This window comes from Mustelus asterias, chromosome 3, assembly GCF_964213995.1.
Source record: "Mustelus asterias chromosome 3, sMusAst1.hap1.1, whole genome shotgun sequence".
Lineage (NCBI taxonomy): Eukaryota > Metazoa > Chordata > Chondrichthyes > Carcharhiniformes > Triakidae > Mustelus > Mustelus asterias.
In genome coordinates, this window is record NC_135803.1 from 18943571 (window position 1) to 18967287 (window position 23717).

Consider the following 23717-nt stretch of genomic DNA (forward strand, 5'->3'; position numbering starts at 1 on the left):
ACTAGCTTCAAACTCCTTCCTTCTCCCAGGAGGCAATTCGATTAGCATGTCTTGTAGTCATTGTTGTAGACCGAGTAATCCCATTTTAAAAATTCTTGCATCTCTAAAACCGTTGAAATATTCCACTGGGTGGCACGGTGGCACAGTGATTAGCATTGCTGCCTCACAGCTCCAGGGATCCGGGTTCAATTCTTGCCTCGGGTCACTGTCTGTGTGGAGTTTGCATGTTCTCCCCGTGTCTGTGTGGGTTTCCTCCGGGTGCTCTTGTTTCTTCCCACAGTCCAGAGATGTGCGTGTTAGGCTGATTGGCCATGCTAAATTGACCCCCGTGGCAAGGGATTAGCAGGGTAAATATGTAGGGTTATGGGAATAGGGCCTGGGTGGGATTGTGGTCGGTACAGACTCAATGGGCCGAATGGCCTCTTTCTACACATTAGGGTTTCTATGATTCTAAGATATAAATCACCAGGAGATGGAGTTATTTCATCCTCCTCGAGGGTTTTGAGTGTCTGATTGAAGTCCAGCACCTGGCATCTTTAATGCCTTCCTTTCAAGAGTGTTTGGAATGGACCTTGACACCCCTCTCACTCACCACCTTGACTTGGAAATAAATCACTGTTCCCTCACTGTCACTGGGTCAAAATCCTGGAACTCCCTTCCTAACAGCACTGTGGATGTACCATATTGACTACAGCAGATCAAGGAGGCAGCTCACCACCATCTTCTCAAGGGCAATTAGGGATGGGCAATAAATGCTGGTCCAGCCAGCGAAGCCCACATTCCTTAAGTTTGAAAAAACAACTTAAGATATCTAGAAATTCATAGCAGCATGGACTGATGTGTAGTTCCATGGTACATGAGCACCAATGTGAACATGAAAACCAAAGCAATAACAGCTCTGATTGAATGGGTCAACACCCTACATGCGTGTGCTCAGACATTGCCCCAGGGATGATCCTTATATTAGTTGAGGTGCAAGGTTTGGCCTCAGCCCCTGTGAATTGGGTGGGAGATGAGTTATTCATGGTTTTGACCCCTGGTATCTATTCAATGACCTTCACTGCTGGAAGGTGTGCATTCAGAAATGTCAGATGAGCACAAGACTGGCTTCAGTTCCAACATTTCATGTGGTCTTGCCGACACTTAAGCCCCAATTTTAACCTAACCCGCCCAGTGAGAACACTCCTGGTTCAGGCCAATTGTCCATTTTATGTTGCATTGTCTTCGATGGAGAGCAGAATCAGGTAAGACCTGAAGTGGGCTTGAGACCCAACTCCCATCTCAAAGAGTTATTTGTTCCCCAGTCAGTTTTCTTTGAACTCTTTTCTTGTGAGGTGAAATTCTATCGCAACATATTAGAGCTTGTCCAGTTTTCCATTCAAATGTATTGAGATCAAAGTTGTGTGGATTCCATAATCTGATCTGTAGTGCTATCTTCTCAGGTGGGTGGCAAGTTCTAAATCTACCCCTTTAAATTAGAGTTAGACGTTCAAAGCATCTTCACGAAACCACGCGACCATTTTCTGTTGTAGTTTGTGTGCACCCTCTGGACTCCCCGGTTGTGTCATGGACATCAATTCACTGGAGTGCTTCCATTGTTTTATATATTAGTCATAGAGTCATAAAATCTCTACAGTGCAGAAGCAGGCCCTTTGACCTATCAAGTCTGCACCAACTCTCCGACAGAGCATCATACCCAGACCCTATCCCCGCAATCCCACATATTTGCCCTGCTAATTCCCCTAACCTATACATCTTGGGACACGAAGAGGCAATTTAGCATGGCCAGGCCAATTAACCTGCACATCCATGGAGTGTGGGAGGAAACTGGAGCACCTGGGGGAAACTCATGCAGACATGCGAGTCTGTGATAGGTATGTCCCTGTCAGGCAAGGAGGAATTGGTAGGGCTAGGGAACCGTGGTGCACCAAAAAAGTTTCTTTGTTGGTTAAAAAGAAAAAGGAGGCTTATGTTCGGATGAGACGTGAGCACTCGGGTAGTGCACTAGAAAGCTTTAGATTGGCTAAGAGGGAGTTGAAGAGCGAGCTTAGAAGGGCTAAAAGGGGACATGAGAAGACTTTGGCGGATAGGGTTAAAGAGAATCCTAAGGCGTTCTATAGGTATGTCAAGAACAGAAGGTTGGTTAGGGCAAGTTTAGGGCCAGTTATAGATGGCAGAGGGAAGTTATGTGTGGAACCGGAGGAGATTGGTGAAGCATTGAACCAATATTTCTCCTCGGTGTTCACGCAAGGGGACATGAATATAGCTGAGGAGGACACTGGGTTGCAAGGGAGTAGAATAGACAGTATTACAGTTGATAAGGAGGATGTGCAGGATATTCTGGAGGGTCTGAAAATAGATAAATCCCCTGGTCCGGATGGGATTTATCCAAGGATTCTCTGGGAGGCAAGAGAAGTGATTGCAGAGCCTCTGGCTCTGATCTTCAGGTCGTCGTTGGCCTCTGGTATAGTACCAGAAGATTGGAGGTTAGCGAATGTTGTCCCATTGTTTAAGAAGGGGAACAGAGACTTCCCCGGGAATTATAGACCGGTGAGTCTCACTTCTGTTGTCGGCAAGATGTTGGAAAAAATTATAAGGGATAGGATTTATAGTTATTTGGAGAGTAATGAATTGATAGGTGATAGTCAGCATGGTTTTGTGGCAGGTAGGTCGTGCCTTACTAACCTTATTGAGTTTTTTGAGAAAGTGACCAAGGAGGTGGATGGGGGCAAGGCAGTGGACGTGGTATATATGGATTTTAGTAAGGCGTTTGATAAGGTTCACCATGGTAGGCTTCTGCAGAAAATGCAGATGTATGGGATTGGGGGTGATCTAGGAAATTGGATCAGGAATTGGCTAGCGGATAGGAAACAGAGGGTGGTGGTTGATAGTAAATATTCATCATGGAGTGCGGTTACAAGTGGTGTACCTCAGGGATCTGTTTTGGGGCCACTGCTGTTTGTAATATTTATTAATGATCTGGATGAGGGTATAGTTGGGTGGATTAGCAAATTTGCTGATGACACCAAAGTCGGTGGTGTGGTAGACAGTGAGGAAGGGTGTCGCAGTTTGCAGGAAGACTTAGACAGGTTGCAAAGTTGGGCCGAGAGGTGGCGGATGGAGTTTAATGCGGAGAAGTGTGAGGTAATTCACTTTGGTAGGAATAACAGATGTGTTGAGTATAGGGCTAACGGGAGGACTTTGAATAGTGTGGAGGAGCAGAGGGATCTAGGTGTATGTGTGCATAGATCCCTGAAAGTTGGGAATCAAGTAGATAAGGTTGTTAAGAAGGCATATGGTGTCTTGGCGTTTATTGGTAGGGGGATTGAATTTAGGAGTCGTAGCGTTATGTTGCAACTGTACACAACTCTGGTGCGGCCGCACTTGGAGTACTGTGTGCAGTTCTGGTCCCCACATTACAGGAAGGATGTGGAGGCTTTGGAGAGGGTGCAGAGGAGGTTTACCAGGATGTTGCCTGGTATGGAGGGGAGATCCTATGAGGAGAGGCTGAGGGATTTGGGATTGTTTTCGCTGGAAAGGCGGCGGCTAAGAGGGGATCTTATTGAAACATATAAGATGATTAGAGGTTTAGATAGGGTGGATAGTGATAGCCTTTTTCCTCTGATGGAGAAATCCAGCACGAGGGGGCATGGCTTTAAATTGAGGGGGGGTAGTTATAGAACCGATGTCAGGGGTAGGTTCTTTACCCAGAGGGTGGTGAGGGATTGGAATGCCCTGCCAGCATCAGTAGTAAATGCGCCTAGTTTGGGGGCGTTTAAGAGATCCGTAGATAGGTTCATGGACGAAAAGAAATTGGTTTAGGTTGGAGGGTCACAGTTTTTTTTTAACTGGTCGGTGCAACATCGTGGGCCGAAGGGCCTGTTCTGCGCTGTAATGTTCTATGTTCTATGTTCTATACATGGGGAGAATGTGTAAACTCTATACAGTCACCCAAGGCTGGGATTGAACTCGGGTCCCTGGCGCTGTGAGGCAGCAGTGCGAACCACTGTGCCACCGTGCCACCATGCTGCCTGAGCTAAAAGATGTAATTGGATGCTCTGAGAAGATTATTTTTATATTTGCAGTCTCTGACTCACTACATTTCTCTGATTGCATTTCGTGACAGAGGAGAAATCAATGCAGTTTGTAACGTACTGAGGTGTTTTCTAATACACTGATGTTAGAGCAGAGGAGACTGAGGGGGGACCTGATCGAGGAGTACAAAATTATGATTCATTTATTATTATTAGCATCACAAGTAGGCTTACATTAACACTGCAATGAAGTTACTGTGAAAATCCCCTAGTCGCCATGCTCCGGTGCCTTTCGGGTACACTGAGGGAGAGTTTAGCATGGTCAATGCACCTAACCAGCATGTCTTTCAGACTGTGGGAGGAAATCGGAGCATCCATAGGAAACCCCCGCAGACACGGGGAGAACATGCAGACTCCGCACAGACAGTGACCCAAGCCGGGAATCAAACCCGGGTCCCTGTCACGGTGATGTAGCAGTGCTAACCACTGTGCCACCGTGCTGCCTATGAGGGACATAGTTAGGGTAGATCAGAAGAAACCTTTCCCCTTAGCAGAGAGGTCAATAGCCAGGATTCATATACTTAAGCTAAGGGGCAGGAGAGTTAGAGAGGATTTGAGGAAAAACATTTTCACTCTGAGGGTATAGAAATGCTGGAAAATCTCAGCAGGTCTGACAGCATCTGTGGGGAAGGAATAGAGCCATAACCCTTTGTCATCTAGCATCATCTAGACTCGAAACATTGGCTGTATTCCCTCCCCACAGATGCTGTCAGACCTGCTGAGATTTTCCAGCATATTCTGATTCTGTTTCCGATTCCAGCATCTGCAGTATTTTGCTTTTTTCACTCTGAGGGTGGGTGGGAATCTGGAACTCACCGTCTGAAAGGGTGGTAGAGGTGGAACCCTCACCAAAGTTATGAAATGTTTTAAATGAGGACTTGAAACACCAAAGCATACAAGGCTATAGAACAAGTGCTGGAAAATGGGAGTAGAATAGATAAGTGCTCAATGGCTGGCACAGAGGTAATGGACCGAAGGGCCTTTCTCTGTGTTGTACAGCTCTATGACTGCATGAAGTAAAGGGCATTTGCATAATATGTTGAACATGGTGATTTTTTTTCATTTATCTCGTGCAGGGCATTTCCAAAATGTGGCATTTAGTTCAGTAATTTCAAGTCAAATAACTTGCATAAATGATCTTTTGAGGCTGAACGTAGGGGTTCATTGTTGGTACTTACAGCTCCAGATACCTGCTGTATCTGATATAAAAATGGTTACTACTTGGACAGGAAGTGACAGCAATGTTTCATTCTTGGAGGCCCTCATTCTGATTGTCAGAACAATAGAGCATCCAAAAAAATAAAATCAATCCGCAAGAAATCTTCCCGCTGTTCGCTGGATAATTTTACACAAAATTTATACAATGTCTAAGGTTGTTACAAAGAGGCTCGTCACTCTTTGTTTTAAAGTGCTCATTATAGTGAAGGATAACACAGCTGGAAAATGCTAAGTATTTTTCCATTGCCCTTCATTGAGAGTACCAAACAGTCCTCAGTCACATCTAGCGCTAGGGTGTCCCATTAAAATTTCACATTGAGAATGCAACTCAATGCTAATTTTGGGAACCCACCCCTGCTCAACAAAACCACCGTTTTTATTCTCTTGCACACAAACTCTCTGATCCTCCAGTTCAAAACATTAATGGAGCTGCGCACTTGAATTAGTTTTAAACATGAACTGCAGCGCTTCATGAAGACAGCTCACCACCATCTTCTCAAGAGCAATTAGGGATTGGTAATAAATGCTGGCCTGGCCAGCACCACAAATATCCTATGAATGAATTTAAGAAAATAAATCTTACAGAAACATAGAAACTAGAAGCAGGAGTAGGCCATTTGGCCCTTCGAGCCTGCTCCACCATTCATTATGATCATTGCTGATCATCAAATTCAATATCCTGATCCCCCCTCCCTCCCATATCCCTTTAGCCCCAAGAGCTATATCTAATTTCTTCTTGAAATCAGGCAACATTTTGGCCTCAACTACATTCTGTGATAGTGAATTCCACACATTCACCGCCCTCTGGGCAAAGAAATTTCTCCTCACCTCAGTTCTAAAAGGTTTGTTCCTTATCCTCAAACTATGACCCCCTAGTTCTGGACTCCCACACCGTTGGAAACATTCTTTCTGAATCTACCCTGTCTAAGCCTGTTAGAATTTTATAAGTTTCTATGAGATCCTCTCTCACTCTTCTAAATTCCAGTGAATATAATCCTAACCGATTTAGTCTCGCCTCATATGATAGACCTGCCATCCTAGGAATCAGCCTGGTAAACCTTTGCTGCACTCCCTCTATAGCAAGGACATCCTTCCTCAGATAAGGACACCAAAACTGCCCACAATACTTCAGGTGAGGCCTCAGCAACGCCCTATACAATTGCAGCAAAACATCCCTATCCCTGTACTCAAATTCTTACACCTCTGAATCAGCGGCATGTGGCTCAGGCCTTCAGTTATATTAGGTGTGGGATGAATGTTGTCTAACACACTTGGGACATGTCTTGTTCTTAGTTGGATTTATTTGCATTCACCTGAATGAACCTCCGTTTAATGTGTCATCTAAAAGAAGGCACAGCCAACAGTGGAGCAATCCTTCGCTGCTGCTTCGGAGTATCAGCATAGATCGTGTGCTCAAGCCATTAGAATTGAGGTCATTGCATTCAGAGTGAGGGGGGGGGGGGGGGGGCAATGTCGGCATTTGCATGGGGTTAACACTAAAAATCTCTGAGCTCATGCAAAGCATGGATAGAATGGATAGTCAGGAGTGTTTTTTCCAGGGTAGAAATGTCAATTACCAGGGGATATAGGTTTAAGGAAAAAAGGAAAAAGTTAAAAGAGATGCGAGAAGCAAATTTTTTACACATAGGGTTGCAAGTTCTCACTGCCAGAGCAGCTGGTGGAAGCAGATACAATAGCAATGTTCAGATGACACATTAAACAGAGGTTCATTCAGGTGAATGCAAATAAATCCAATTAAGAATAAGATATGTTCCAAGTGTTTTGGTCAACATTCATCCCACACCTAATATAATAGCAGCACGGTGGCACAGTGGTTAGCACTGCTGCCTCACAGCACCAGGCACCCAGGTTCAATTCCAGCCTCGGGTCACTGTCTGTGTGAAGTTTGCACATTCAGGGAGACGAGAGATGAAATTGCTGGGCCTCTGACGGAAATCTTTGTCGCTTCTTTGGACACGGGTGAGGTCCCTGAGGATTGGAGGATAGCGAATGTGGTCCTGTTGTTTAAGAAGGGTAGCAGGGATAACCCAGGAAATTATAGGCCGGTGAGCTTGACGTCCGTGGTAGGGAAGTTGTTGGAGAGGATTCTTAGAGACAGGATGTATGTGCATTTAGAACGAAACAATCTCATTAGTGACAGACAGCATGGTTTTGTAAGAGGGAGGTCGTGCCTTACAAATTTGGTGGAGTTTTTTGAGGAGGTGACAAAAACGGTTGATGAAGGAAGGGCCGTGGATGTCGTCTATATGGATTTCAGTAAGGCATTTGACAAAGTCCCACATGGCAGGTTGGTTAAGAAGGTTAAGGCTCATGGGATACAAGGAGAAGTGGCTAGATGGGTGGAGAACTGGCTTGGCCCATAGGAGACAGAGGGTAGTGGTCGAAGGGTCTTTTTCTGGCTGGAGGTCTGTGACCAGTGGTGTTCCGCAGGGCTCTGTACTGGGACCTCTGCTATTTGTGATATATATAAATGATTTGGAAGAAGGTGTAACTGGTGTAATCAGCAAGTTTGCGGATGACACGAAGATGGCTGGAATTGCGGATAGCGAAGAGCATTGTCGGGCAATACAGCAGGATATAGATAGGCTGGAAAATTGGGCAGGGAGGTGGCAGATGGAATTTAATCCGGATAAATGCGAAGTGATGCATTTTGGAAGAAATAATGTAGGGAGGAGTTATACAATAAATGGCAGAGTCATCAGGACTATAGAAACACAGAGGGACCTAGGTGTGCAAGTCCACAAATCCTTGAAGGTGGCAACACAGGTGGAGAAGGTGGTGAAGAAGGCATATGGTATGCTTGCCTTTATAGGACGGGGTATAGAGTATAAAAGCTGGAGTCTGATGATGCAGCTGTATAGAACGCTGGTTAGGCCACATTTGGAGTACTGCGTCCAGTTCTGGTCGCCGCACTACCAGAAGGACGTGGAGGCATTGGAGAGAGTGCAGAGAAGGTTTACCAGGATGTTGCCTGGTATGGAGGGTCTTAGCTATGAGGAGAGATTGGGTAGACTGGGGTTGTTCTCCTTGGAGAGACGGAGAATGAGGGGAGATCTAATAGAGGTATACAAGATTATGAAGGGTATAGATAGGGTGAACAGTGGGAAGCTTTTTCCCAGGTCGGAGGTGACGATCACGAGGGGTCACGGGCCCAAGCTGAGAGGGGTGAAGTATAACTCAGACATCAGAGGGACGTTTTTTACACAGAGGGTGGTGGGGGCCTGGAATGCGCTGCCAAGTAGGGTGGTGGAGGCAGGCACGCTGACATCGTTTAAGACTTACCTGGATAGTCACATGAGCAGCCTGGGAATGGAGGGATACAAACGATTGGTCTAGTTGGACCAAGGAGCGGCACAGGCTTGGAGGGCCGAAGGGCCTGTTTCCTGTGCTGTACTGTTCTTTGTTCTTTGTATTCTCCCTGTGTCTGCATGGGTTTCCTCCGGGTGCTCCGATTTCCTCCCACCGTCCAAAGATGTGCGGGTTAGCTGGATTGGCCATGATAAATTGTCCCTTAGTGTCAGGCGGACTAGCTAGGGTAAATGCATGGAGTTATGGTGATAGGGCCTGGGTGGGATTGTGGTCGGTGCAAACACGATGGGCTGAATGGCCTCCTTGTGCACTGTCAGGATTTGATGTTTAAGAGGGATCTTGACAGATACATGAATTGAGGGACACGGACCATGTAGAAGCAAATGGCCTTTAGTTCAGAAAGGCATCATGTGTTGGTGCAGGCTTGGTAGGCCATAGGGCCTGTTCCTGTACTGTACTGTTCTTTGTTCTCTGTACTGTTGGCAATAGGACTTCCGGATGTGAAGGTGATGTGACATAGCATTTTCAATAATTTACCAGTCAATTTCTTGTGATGTTGAGCAGGTTGGAAGAGAAGAAGGAGTGGCAGACAAACAGAAAAGAGAGGAGGTGAATAATGAGTGAAAAGATTGTGCGGTGAGGACTTATTGCAGGCTGATAAATCCTTTCCTGAGCGGAGTGTCATTTGGTGACTGATGAAGATAAGTTGTTATTATCTTCTATTCTCTGTTGCCTCTGTTAAAAAAGGGCAGATTTTATGCAAAAGAATAAGAAGGGGAAGAGTAGGCAGAAGGTTTGAACTACCTCGGAGATGAGCAAGTTTAGTCGAGGCTTTGGGAGTACTAATGGGACAGCATAGTGGCACAGTGGTTAACACTGCTGCCTCACAGCGCCAGGGACCTGGGTTCAATTCCCGTCTTAGGCCACTGTCTGTGTGGAGTTTGCACATTCTCCCTGTGTCTGCGTGGTTTCCTCCGGGTGCTCTGGTTTCCTCCCACAGTCTGAAAGACGTGCTGGTTAGTTGCATTGGCCAGGCTAAATTCTCCCTCAGTGTCCCCGAACAGGCGCCGGAGTGTGGCGACAAGAGGATTTTCACAGTAACTTCATTGCAGTGTTAATGTAAGCCTACTGGTGACAGTAATAAATAAACATCCGCATCCCCACAGAGGACAACAAGTGTTAGGACCAGAAACCATTGTTTTATGTTCACGTCACTTTGGGAATGGATTTTTTTGGCCTCAATGATTATTCATTTCCTCATAAAAACTTAACTTTTGCCTCAACATTGGAAATCCCTGATTAGGTCCAACTATAGTGGTACCTGTGGACCATGTGGTCATGTGATGATCTCATAACATGGCTACAAAAAGGGTTATGGGTCGGGGGGCATGGGAGTTGTCCCCAGCATGCGGGGGTACAAGCATGAAGTAGCTGCTCAGCTAGTAAATAAAGTATTGTTAGTTACACGTCCTCATTGTCAGTGTTTGGGAATCATGATGTGGAGATGCCGGCGTTGGACTGGGGTAAACACAGTAAGAAGTTTAACAACACCAGGTTAAAGTCCAACAGGTTTATTTGGTAGCAAAAGCCACACAAGCTTTCAGAGCTCTGAGCCCCTTCTTCAGGTGAGTGGGAATTCTGTTCACAAACAGAGCATATAAAGACACAGACTGAATTTACATGAATAATGGTTGGAATGCGAATACTTACAACTAATCAAGTCTTTAAGAAACAAAACAATGTGAGTGGAGAGAGCATCAAGACAGGCTAAAAAGATGTGTATTGTCTCCAGACAAGACAGCCAATGAAACTCTGCAGGTCCACGCAACTGTGGACGCAACAGTGCTCTCTCCACTCACATTGTTTTGTTTCTTAAAGACTTGATTAGTTGTAAGTATTCGCATTCCAACCATTATTCATGTAAATTGAGTCTGTGTCTTTATAAGCTCTGTTTGTGAACAGAATTCCCACTCACCTGAAGAAGGGGCTTAGAGCTCCGAAAGCTTGTGTGGCTTTTGCTACCAAATAAACCTGTTGGGCTTTAACCTGGTGTTGTTAAACTTCTTACAGTGTTTGGGAACACAGAACTTTTACACGGTGTCAAGAGTTGGAAGCATGGCACCAGTGCTTAACCGCATTGACCTGCTTGCCTTTTGTTATAACACTGCAGACAGTTGGGAAAAGTATTTACAGCGATGCTGCGTTATCTGACAAGTCAAAAAAAGTACAAACTTACATCTTACTGAACTTAGCCGGCCCCGAGGCCGTCAAGAATTTTGAGTCATTTGTTTTCCAAATGAAGGAAGAGAAAGAGGACCCCAAAATAATTCTAAATAAGTTTGAGAACATTTGTCTTCAAGTAAAAAAGATAGCACTCGACAGGCACATGTTTAATTCAACAAACCAAAGAGCAGATGTATCAATACAATTATATACAGCAACCTTGAAAATCTTAGTGAACAAATATGCATTTGGACCCTTTACTGATGAATTGGCCAGGGATCGAATAGTCTGCGGGGTCCGCAGTGATCTTGTCCATAAACAACTGTTGCGAGAGAAAAATTTAACACTACCCAACCATTGCACCTGCAAGTTAAACGAACAATCAGAAAAAGAGCATATCCTTCCCTAACTGCGGTGCCCATCGCCCTCATGTTTCCTGTATTGCAATAAAAGTGGTAAGTGGGTCATTTTGCAAAATGTTGCAGATTGAAAGCACAGCAAGCTTCCTTTGCCACCAGTCACATTGCAGCCGGTCAGACCAAGGTTTGGAACGTCAGCAAGGTGAAGGATCTGGAGCTTGGTCAAAGCAGCAAAACCACTGAGCCTCCAACAACACTCCATCGTGAGAGTGCCTACACCGTGACAGAAAAGGGTGAGATCTTCATCACCCTCAACATGATTTGTAACAACACAGGACTGAAGGTAAAGATTGACACTGGAGAAATTGTAACGTATTGCCCAGCCGAATCCTATGGGAATTAGACTCATACGCAGCATCGGACCCCAGTACTCAGCTGGACCTCATGGACAAACCATCCACACTGAGGTTTAGCCAATCTCCACCACACACAGGATAGGTTTTGTTTCTTGTAGTTGATCAGATCTTAAGGTCACTGTTAGATCTTCAGGACAACACCACATTGGGTCTCACCCAACTCGGTCTGAAGGAACAGAGATACTTTACAACTCCAAATCCCAGAGACAACAGAGTACAAAGACCTCTTCAATTGTAACTTCATTGGTAAGCTATCATGAGACCACATGAGACTAGATGACTCGGTACTATCAACAGTTTGTGCTCTTAAAATGGAACCAATAGCCATGGAGCAGAAAGTAGTCAATGAGCTGCATCGGATGACAGCACTGAGTATCATAACTCCTATAGACAAGGGCACAGAATGGGTTTCAGCATGGTGGCTGCAGTAAAGTAAGATGGCAGGGTCAGGGTATGCATTGACCCAGTGTACTTAAACAAGGTGCTGCTCAGACTTCATCATCCGATAAAGATAATGGAACAGAAGATGGTAGGCATGTCCAAAGACATGTAGACATGTGCCAAAGATGTGTGGGTTAGGTTGATTGGCCATGCTAAAATTGCCCCTTAGTGTCCTGAGATGTGTAGGTTAGAGGGATTAGCGGGTAAATGTGTAGGGATATGGGGGTAGGGCCTGGGTGGGATTGTGGTTGGTGCAGACTCGATGGGCCAGATGGCCTCTTTCTGCACTGTAGGGTTTCTATGATTTTATGATTCAATGCTAAGCTGCTCAGCATTCCTGATGCAGAATAGGGAATAGGGCCTGGTGTGTTTGTGGTTGGCGCAGACTTGATGGGCCGACTTCATATATGGTCATCCTTCTTCTGCTCTGTAGGGATTCTATAAAATGCAGGTCCTGGCAGATGCCGCTAGATAAAGAATCTTTGAAACTAACCATATTCATGACTCCGGTCAGTAGATATCATTTTCTTTACATGCCCTGTGACATCTCCACTCTCAGAGAGGTATTCGAGCAGTGCATGGTGCAACTCTTTATAGGCCAACCCTACAAAATCACAGTTGATGACATCCTGGTTTGTGGCCATAAGAACATGATGAATGTCATCATCTCATCCTCGACAGAATCAGGACCATACAGCTGAAGCTTAACCCTGCAAATGCAGATTCAGGGACAACCAGGCTCCTTACGCAGGCTATCTATTCACAGCCAATGGTGTAAAGCCTTATCTAGACAAGACAATGACTGCATGGCAGATGGCCATTCCTGTTGCCAAGCGCACCCTGCAGTGCTCTCTTGGTATGATAAATTATCTTTCGAAGCTCTTTCCATGTTACAGTGAGATTACTGGATCTCTTCGTCAACTTCTCCACTTTGTTGTTGAATGGTGCTGGCAGGAGCGCCACACAATGGTCTTCAACAGACTCAAATAGACACTCTGAGCCCATTGGTGCTACAATACTTTGACATTCGAGCACCCATACTTATATCAGCAGACACCTCCAGACATTCTTTCTTCCAACTTCTTCCAGCAGGAAAAAGATACAAAAGTCTGAGGTCACGTACCGACTGACTCAAGAACAGCTTCTTCCCTGCTGCCATCAGACTTTTGAATGGACCCACCTCGCATTGAGTTGATCTTTCTCTACACCCTAGCTATGACTGTAACACTACATTCTACACTCTCTCGTTTCCTTCTCTATGAGCGGTATGCTTTGTCTGTATAGCGCGCAAGAAACAATACTTTTCGTTGTATGTCAATACATGGACAATAAGAAATCAAATCAAATCAAACCCAGCATAGACTTGGAGCAGTCTGCATCCAGAATGATAGACCAATAGCCTTTGCTTCAAGGGCCCTCACTGACACTAAGGTTTATTGTTCACAGATTGAAAAGGGACTCCTCACTCTCCCTATCACCTGTCAGACATTTCATGACTTCATATATGGTCATCCTGTAACTATTGGAACAGATCATCAGTTGCTCATAAATATCTTTAAAAAGTCTCTTCACACTGCGTCTGCACAGTGCAATGCACGATGCAACATTATAATCTTAGCTACGAATGTGGTAAGGAGCTGTACTTGACCAATACCCTGTCTAGAGTTTTCCTCCCCAATACAGACCAAACAGATCGAGAGAAAGACACAGGCATCATGACAATGGAGGTGCTGCCGTCTCATGGAATCCAGGAACCTGGATGCCTGGACATTTCATGCAGACAATTGCACAACATCATTGTGAGGGTTGCCCAGAGTTGTCAAGGGAGCTTCCCCATGAGCTCCACACATGCTTCACCATCAGAGATGAATTAACTATGCAGGACAGATGGATACTGCATGGCCAGCGATTCATCATCCCTACTTCTCCTCAGAGGTACTACAGCTAACAACATCACCAGGGCAACTTTGGGCTGGAAGCAACCAGATGCATGGCCAAGGAATCACTGTACTGGCCCTCCAGGTATGCCAATGTGGAAAGGGACATTTCCAGATGAAATGCGCTCAAGCCACATCAAGCAAAAGAACCACTGCATCTATGTGAGACCCCGGGCCTCCCATGGTCATTCACAACAGCTGACATTTCCGAATGGACAGGCAAACAGCATTTAGTCTCAGTCAACTCGTATTCCGGGTGGTTTGAATTGGATTGCCTGCCAAATGTGATGAGTAACACAGTCATCATTAGGCTCAAGAGACACTTTGCCACACATGGCATCCCTCAGAGACTCATGACAGACAACACTCGCCAATGCATCGCCACTGAATTTCCTGACTTTGCACACACATGGGACTTTGAACATTTCACAAGCAACCCCCTATATCCACATCTGGTGCAACGGGCAGTATGCTCAACCGAGCACCTTCTAGCCTGCAACACCTGCTATGACAGGCCCTTGTCAGCACGGTGACTCTTTTCCAGGCGTACCAGGACTACGATTCCTAGTGCCAAGACGATGTTTCAGCCCAAACGTGAAACCAATGTGAATGATACCCTCATGTGATGCCATTTGAAAACGCACTACGATTAATGCTCCCACAGGCTTGACACTTTTACACTAGGCCAAACAATCACTGTGCTATTGTGGGGCAGCACAGTGGACACAGTGATTAGCACTGCTGCCTCCCAGTGCCAGGGACCCAGATTCAATTCCACCCTCAGGTCACAGACTATGCTGAGTTTGCATGTTCTCCCTGTGTTTGTGTGGGTTTCCTCTGGGCACTCCGGTTTCCTCCCAAAGTCAAAAGCTGTGCGGGTTAGGTTGATTGGCCATTCTAAGTTGACCCCAGTGTCAGGAGATTAACAGGGTAAATGTGTGGGGTTATGGGGATAGAGCCTGGGTGGGATTGTGATTGGTGCAGACTCAATGGGCTGAATGGCCTCCTTCTGCACTGTAGGGATTCTATGATTCTATGAATCAGGATCCAGACCATACATGACCAAGACCAGTTGGCAGTGGTACACAGTAATGCCTCACAGGCAAACAGTTATGTGGTAGCCTCAGATGGTGCCCACTATGCATGAAACTGCCACCACCTCCTACAGGTATCAGAACCAGCAGCAACAGATGCCAGAACGCTCTGTCATCCAGCCCCGACACAGGCCACTTACACCAGTGGACATGCAGACTCCTCAGAGGCTTACACGGTGAGGCCAGCACACAGAGTACACTAACAGAACACCCCAGATCTTTCACACCAAGGACACCAGCTGCACAAAACTACAGCACAAGCAATTGCCATAACCACACGCTAGGGGTTCTGAGCAAACTGAACACATGGTTCCAAGACTATGTTACTACCTAGTCTGCAACTGGCTTTGAATCTCATCTTTACATGATGAAAAAGAGTGGGGGGAATGCAATGGGCTATTTACCAGATTAATCCGTGTCTCGCTGGTGTAATTACATATGTATTGTTTGCCTGTTCCATCTGTATGTCATAAAATGGTTTGTATGCAGTTTCTGTTTGTGCACACTGGTACATCTCAGTGTCACCAGTTGTCCCAATTTAAACAGGAAAGATGGAGACTGAGTTGTCATGTTTTGATTTGATTTGATTTATTAATGTCACATAAATTGGGAGACAGTGAAAGGTATTGTTTCTTGCACGCCATACTGACAAAGCACACCATTCATAGAGTACATGGGGGAGAAGGAAAGGAGAGGATGCAGAATGTAGTGTTACAGTCATAGCTGAAGTGTAGAGAAAGATCAGTTTAAAAAGAGCATTGTTAGAGAGTTTATAAGAGTTAGAGTACAGTTTGAAGAGCATAGAATGAGAGTAAAAGATAGAATTAGAGGGCATGCTGGGGACAGCTCGCAAGAAGCCACCTCACTCCAGCGCCATCTTGAATCATGTAATGATATGGCTACAAAAAGGGTGATATGTCGGAAGCGTGGGATCTCGCTGGAGTGCGGGCAGAATGCACGCATGGAGTAGCTGCTCAGCTGGTGAATAAAGTATTGTTTGTTACAAGTCCTCATTGTCAGTGTTTGGGAACCCAGGACTTCTACAGTACCTATTAACCTTTGTGATGAAAGTACATGCTGAGTTGCAAATCCAGAAGGCAGTGACAATTTTAGACTTTGGACCCAGCAAGAGAAGACAGTCATTTAACATCTGTCAATCACACCACCACCTACAGGCATACCTGTTCACCACAGGTAAAAAAAATACTCTTTTAATGTGAGTGCTCCAATGGACAAAGTCTCATGTGATTTGTGAGCATATCTTTGGATGCCGTTTTGGGACCTATGCAGCGTTAGAATTAGTTATTTTAATTTATATTATTATTTTTAGTTACATAGCATAATGTATGGTAATTTGGAAAGCAGACTCAAACGGTGTTCCTACCTTAATTTCATTGTCAGGATGTAATTACAGCGCGACATGTTTACATGGGTGGTTTCCATTATAAATGTGGAGATAGGAAATTAAAATAGAAAAAGTTGATACACAAGTGTGAGAAAAGTGTGACAGCCTCTAAGGCGGCGCGGTGGCACAGTGTTTAGTACTGATGTCTCACAGTGGCAGGGACCTGGGTTCGATTCCTGGCTTGGGTTACTGTCGTGTGGAGTCTGCCCGTTCTCCCCGTGCCTGAGTGGGTTTCCTCCGGGTGCTCCAATTTCCTCCCACAGTCCGAAAGATGTGCTGGTTAGGTGCATTGGCCATGCTAAATTCTCCCTCAGTGTACCCGAACAGGCGCTGGAGTGTGGCGACTCAGGGATTTTCACAGTAACTTCATTGCAGTATTACATTTACAGACTACCTTCAATATCCGGATGACATCTATAGTCTTCATAATCTCCTTCTTTAACATAAAAGCTAAGATATCAGAAGACTAGTGATCATGAATATGATTTTAGAAAAGTCAATTAAAAATGTCAGCAAATAGAAAAGAGGATTGGTTGACATATCTGCAAGCAATTGATATAAATCGGTCTGAGTGCAGAATAAATGGTTATAAGCGTGAACTTATCAAGCTTCAAGTGAAACAATTTTGAGCAACTTTCTTTCCAAACAGCTGACACTGGGCAAGTTGCAAGGGATTAAAAAAAACACAGATAGCGCTGGGTCATTTAATTTCTTCAAGTGGATTAAATAACTAGTGAGGAATGAAATTAAAGGAAAAACATCAACAGGCCATACTCCAATTGGCCGTGTAAGATGGCGATCCCTATGTTGTGCAACCATTGAATTATCATCTGTGAAAAGTAATCAATCAAGGTTCAGTGAGACCAGTTACAGGATGAGACATTCTGCAGTTATGCACCATCACTGTTGAGAATCGTAGAAACATAGAAGATAGGAGCAGAAGGGCAGCACGGTGGCACAATGGTAAGCACTGCTGCCTCACAGCGCCAGGGTTCAATTCCGGACTTCGGTCACTGTCTGTGCGGAGTCTGCACGTTCTCCCCGTGTCTGCGTGGGTTTCCTCCGGGTGCTCCGCTTTTCTCCCACAGTCCAAAGATCTGCGGTTTCGGTGGAATGGCCATGCTAAATTAACCCTTAGTGTCAGGGGGATTAGGAGGGTAAATATGTGGGGTTACAGGGATAGGGCTTTTGTTGGATTGTTGTCAGTTGAATGGCCTCCTTCTGCACTGTAGTGATTCTATGAGGAGGAGGCCATTTGGCCCTTCGAGCCTGCTCCACCATTCATCACGATCATGTCTGATCGTCCAACTCAATAGCCTAATCCTGCTTTCTCCCCATAACCTTTGATCCCATTCGCCCCAAGTGCTATACCTAGCCGCCTCTTCAATACATTCAATGTTTTGGCATCAACTACTTCCTGTGGTAATGAATTCCACTGACTTACCACTATTTGGATGAAGTTATGTCTCCTCATCTCCGTCCTAAATGGTCTACCCCAGATCCTCAGATTGTGACCCCGGTTCTGGACTCCGCCACCATCGGGAACATCCTCCCTGCATCTACCCTGCCTAGTCCTGTTAGAATTTTATAAGTCTCTATGAGATCCCCCCTCATTCGTCTGAACTCCAGCAAAAACAGTCCTAACTGAGTCAATCTCTCCTCGTACATCAGTCCCGCCATCCCCAGAATCAACCTGGTAAACCTTCGCTGCACTCCCTCGAGAGCAAGGACATCCTTCTTCAGAAAAGGAGACCAAAGCTTCACACAATATTCTAGGTGTGGCCTCACCAAGTCCCTGTATAATTGCAACAACACATCTCTGCTCCTGTACTCGAAACCTCTCGCAATGAAGACCAACATACCATTTGCCTTCAAATCAGTGAGAAATCTTACAGAATGCTTCCGCACAAGATTAAAAACTTGTATACAGTGCATGACAGGGCAATTGGTGCTTGGTTTGTAGAAAAAATCTGCCAGGTGATCTTTCCCTGTAACTTTGGTTCCTTTTTTTCAATTGGCATTGTAGAGGCAGATTTCCATGAGCCAACTTCAGAAATACAGCAGAGAGTTTGATATATCAGAGAGTTTGATATAGTCATAGAGATTTACAGTACAAGACTCATTATGTCTGTGCTAGCCATACTTAGAGTAAAACATTATGGGCGGGATTTTACGCCATCGCTCGAGTGAGACCAGAAACTCTCACCTGAGGCCAACGGACATTTCCATTGTTGGCCCCTCACCCGTTCCAATTCTGTGGCAGGCGAGGCGGCAGATTTCCGACGTAGAAGTCTTTGAAGAGAGTTGAGTTTGCAGTTTTACTGAAAATAGTAATCAGAGGAAGTCTTCCCACTATGTTTAAGATGCCAATTTACACACAACTGGGAGAACTCTTTCCTCCCTCTGTCAAAGCAAGTGCTTGGCACTGAGTGCCAAAAGTGGAAGAAAATGTTTTGTTTCAAGTGTTGGTGTCTCCAAACATGAAATTGGATCATTCACTGCTTAGAAAGAAAGCATATATTATTTACATCTTCTCTCTGCCTTAATTCCTGTCATCTTGTTTCTGTTCATATGAGTGGGCGCTTCCTTTTGCACTCAGAAGCAGGAATAATATTCAATTTGTTGTGTTTCTGCCAGGTCTTTGTATGATCACCTTGCGTTGTTGTGGCAGGGCCCCAACGTGGCAGAAGCAAAAAAAGGTGCTTTGAAACACTTCTTTGGAATACAAAACTCACATGGGCATTTCCCCTCACCCCACCAATGCCCTCCTCCCCCCATTCTCCCTACCAATGCCCCCACCCTCCCCGGGGAGGCGATGGCCCAGTGGTATAATTGCTAGACTATTAATCCAGAAACTCAGCTAATGTTCTGGGGACTTGGGTTCGAAGCCCGCCACGGCAGATGGTGGGATTTGAAATCAATTTTAAAAATCTGGAATTAAGAATCGACTGATGACCATGAAACCATTGTCAATTGTTGTAAAAGCCCATCTGGTTCACTAATGCCCTTCAGGGAAGGAAATCTGCTGTCCTTTCCCAGTCTGGCCTACATGTGAGTCCAGAGCCACAGCAATGTGGTTGACTCTCAACTGCCCTCAGGCAACTAGGGATGGGCAATAAATGCTGGCCAGCCAGCGGCGCCCATGTCCCACGAATGGATAAATAAAAACCCACCTTTCTCATATCAGCCAGATCGGAAAGGATGTGAGAGGGCAAACAGTGCTCTGCAAATTGAAACACATCCAAGCAAAATCATCTCCTCCCACAACGATAAAAATCTCTCATGTGAAAGCACTTTGAGGAGCATTAAATATCAGACACTCACTTTGCTTCAGATCAGGCCACAGATGGCACCATAAAGCTTCTCCTGGAGGCTCACATGTTTATGCAGTGACTGTTCTGACGACAGTGTTAGTTTGATGGGCAATCTTAAGCACAAACCATCACATGTTGATCTGTCCACAATAAAACAATAAACGTTTGATCTTTCCACAGAAGCCCTGATCTTTGGAACGTAAATGTGGACTAACAATTTGCAATGCCGTGATTTTTTTTTCCCATTGGGAACCAGGGAAACCTGAGCTGGTTTCTATCTGCAGTATTTTATGGGCAAACTGAGTTGATTTTGAATCTGCCTGCTGATGGATTTTCCAATTTATTCAGACCCCTATTCATCTCATCGATATCTGTCCCTCAGCGATGTCGCCTGGAAACACATCAGCTTCTGCATATTCTCTGATGACGCTCGGCTGTACGTCACCAAAGAGAAGAACAGTACAGCACAGGAAACAGGCCCTTCGACCCTCCAAGCCTGTGCCGCTCCTTGGTCCAACTAGACCAATCATTTGATCCACTGCAGTGGAAAGAGTTAATAGGTATTACACCTCATCAGTGATGTCAGATTGGGGGTGGGATTTTCCGGTCGCGCTTGCCGTGAAACCGGAAATTCCCGCCCGAGGTCAACAGACCTTTCCATGGTCTGTCCCTCTCCCGATCTGATTCCCGTGGTAGGAGGAATGGGAAAACTCACCCCCATGTGTCACCGGCACCCAGAGAGAGATGGCTCTGGAAGCAGTCTTGTGCTATTTATCCCTGTACATGGTTGTATATATTTATTCCCTGTTTGGAAGTTCCTGGATGCTATGTTTTTATGTTAAATGCCATTATGATCATTTATTACAATACTTCAACCGCCATTTCTCTCATCCCTCCATTGTCTTTAGTTTTTACCCATTTCACAGTGTTTTTGGATGAATAGAAATTTCCTCCAACTAAATCTTGAGAAGATTGAAGCCATTGGACAAGATTCACCGCCCCCGCCCCAACAGCGAACTTACCACAAGTGGAGGTGGTTGGCCATTGGCTGGCGGCGGAATCTTCTGTGCCCCACACTGTCCTTCACAGGGGAACGAGCAGCGGGGGATGGCCACCAGTGAAATGGCCAGAACTTATTGGCCATTGTCTTTGGCCACATTCACCTCCCCCTGACACACATACACTGACCTCCCCCTCACACACACCTCCCCCTCACACACTGACCTCCCTCTCACACACTGACCTCCCCCTCACACACAACTCCCCCTCACACACAGCTCCCCCTCACACACTCACCTCCCCCTCACACACTCACCTCCCCCTCACACACACCTCCCCCTCACACACACACCTCCCCCTCACACACTGACCTCCCTCTCACACACTGACCTCCCCCTCACACACACCTCCCCCTCACACACTCACCTCCCCCTCACACACTCACCTCCCCCTCACACACACCTCCCCCTCACACACACACCTCCCCCTCACTCACTGACCTCCCTCTCACACACACCTCCCCCTCACACACACCTCCCCCTCACACACTGACCTCCCTCTCACACACTGACCTCCCCCTCACACACACCTCCCCCTCACACACTGACCTCCCTCTCACACACTGACCTCCCCCTCACACACACCTCCCCCTCACACACACCTCCCCCTCACACACTCACCTCCCCCTCACACACTCACCTCCCCCTCACACACACCTCCCCCTCACACACACACCTCCCCCTCACACACTGACCTCCCCCTCACACACACCTCCCCCTCACACACACCTCCCCCTCACACACTCACCTCCCCCTCACACACTGACCTCCCTCTCACACACTGACCGCCCTCTCACACACTCACCTCCCCCTCACACACACCACCCCCTCACACACTCACCTCCCCCTCACACACTCACCTCCCTCTCACACACTGACCTCCCTCTCACACACTGACCTCCCTCTCACACACTGACCGCCCTCTCACACACTCACCTCCCCCTCACACACTCACCTCCCACTCACACACTCACCTCCCTCTCACACACTGACCTCCCTCTCACACACTCACCTCCCTCTCACACACACTTCCCTCTCACACACTGACCGCCCCCTCACACACACCTCCCCCTCACACACTGACCTCCCCCTCACACACACCTCCCCCTCACACTCACCTTCCCCTCACACACTCACCTCCCCCTCACACACACCTCCCCCTCACACACTCACCTCCCTCTCACACACACCTCCCCCTCACACACTCACCTCCCCCTCACACACACCTCCCCCTCACACACTCACCTCCCCCTCACACACTCACCTCCCCCTCACACACACCCCCCCCTCACACACACCTCCCCCTCACACACTCACCTCCCTCTCACACACACCTCCCCCTCATACACACACCTCCCCCTCACACACACCTCCCCCTCACACACTCACCTCCCCCTCACACTCACCTTCCCCTCACACACACCTCCCCCTCACACACACCTCCCCCTCACACTCACCTTCCCCTCACACACTCACCTCCCCCTCACACACTCACCTCCCCCTCACACACTCACCTCCCCCTCACACACTCACCTCCCCCTCACACTCACCTCCCCCTCACACACACCTCCCCCTCACACACACCTCCCCCTCACACTCACCTTCCCCTCACACACTCACCTCCCCCTCACACACACCTCCCCCTCACACACTCACCTCCCTCTCACACACACCTCCCCCTCATACACACACCTCCCCCTCACACACATCTCCCCCTCACACACTCACCTCCCCCTCACACACTCACCTCCCCCTCACACACACCTCCCCTCACACACTCACCTCCCCCTCACACACTCACCTCCCTCTCACACACACCTCCCCCTCAACACACTCACCTCCCCCTCACACACACCTCCCCCTCACACACTCACCTCCCCCTCACACACTCACCTCCCCCTCACAACACCTCCCCCTCACACACACCTCCCCCTCACACACACACCTCCCCCCTCACACACACACCCCTCACACACACCTCCCCTCACACACTCACCTCCCTCTCACACTCACCTCCCCCTCACACACTCACCTCCCCTCACACACTGACCGCCCCCTCACACACTGACCTCCCTCTCACACACCCACCTCCCCCTCACACTACCTCCCCCTCACACACACACCTCCCCCTCACACACTCACCTCCCTCTCACACACTCACCTCCCCCTCACACACTCACCTCCCCCTCACACACTCACCTCCCCCTCACACACTCACCTCCCCCTCACACACTCACCTCCCCCTCACACACTCACCTCCCCCTCACACACTCACCCCCCCTCTCACACACACCTCCCCCTCACACACTCACCTCCCCCTCACACACTCACCTCCCACTCACACACACACTCCCCCTCACACACTCACCTCCCTCCTCACACACACCTCCCCCTCACACACTCACATCCCCTCACCACCACCTCCCTCTCACACACACCTCCCCCTCACACACTCAACCCCCCCCTCACACACACCTCCCACCTCCCCCTCACACACTCACCTCCCCCTCACACACACACCTCCCCCTCACACACTCACCTCCCCCTCACACACTCACCTTCCCCTCACACACTCACCTCCCTCTAACACACTCACCTCCCCCTCACACAGATCTCCCCCTCACACACTCACCTCCCCCTCACACACTCACCTCCCCCTCACACACACCTCCCCCTCACACACTCACCTCCCCCTCACACACTCACCTCCCTCTCACACACACCTCCCCCTCACACACTCACCTCCCTCTCACACACACCTCCCCCTCACACACTCACCTCCCCCTCACACACTCACCTCCCCCTCACACACTCACCTCCCCCTCACA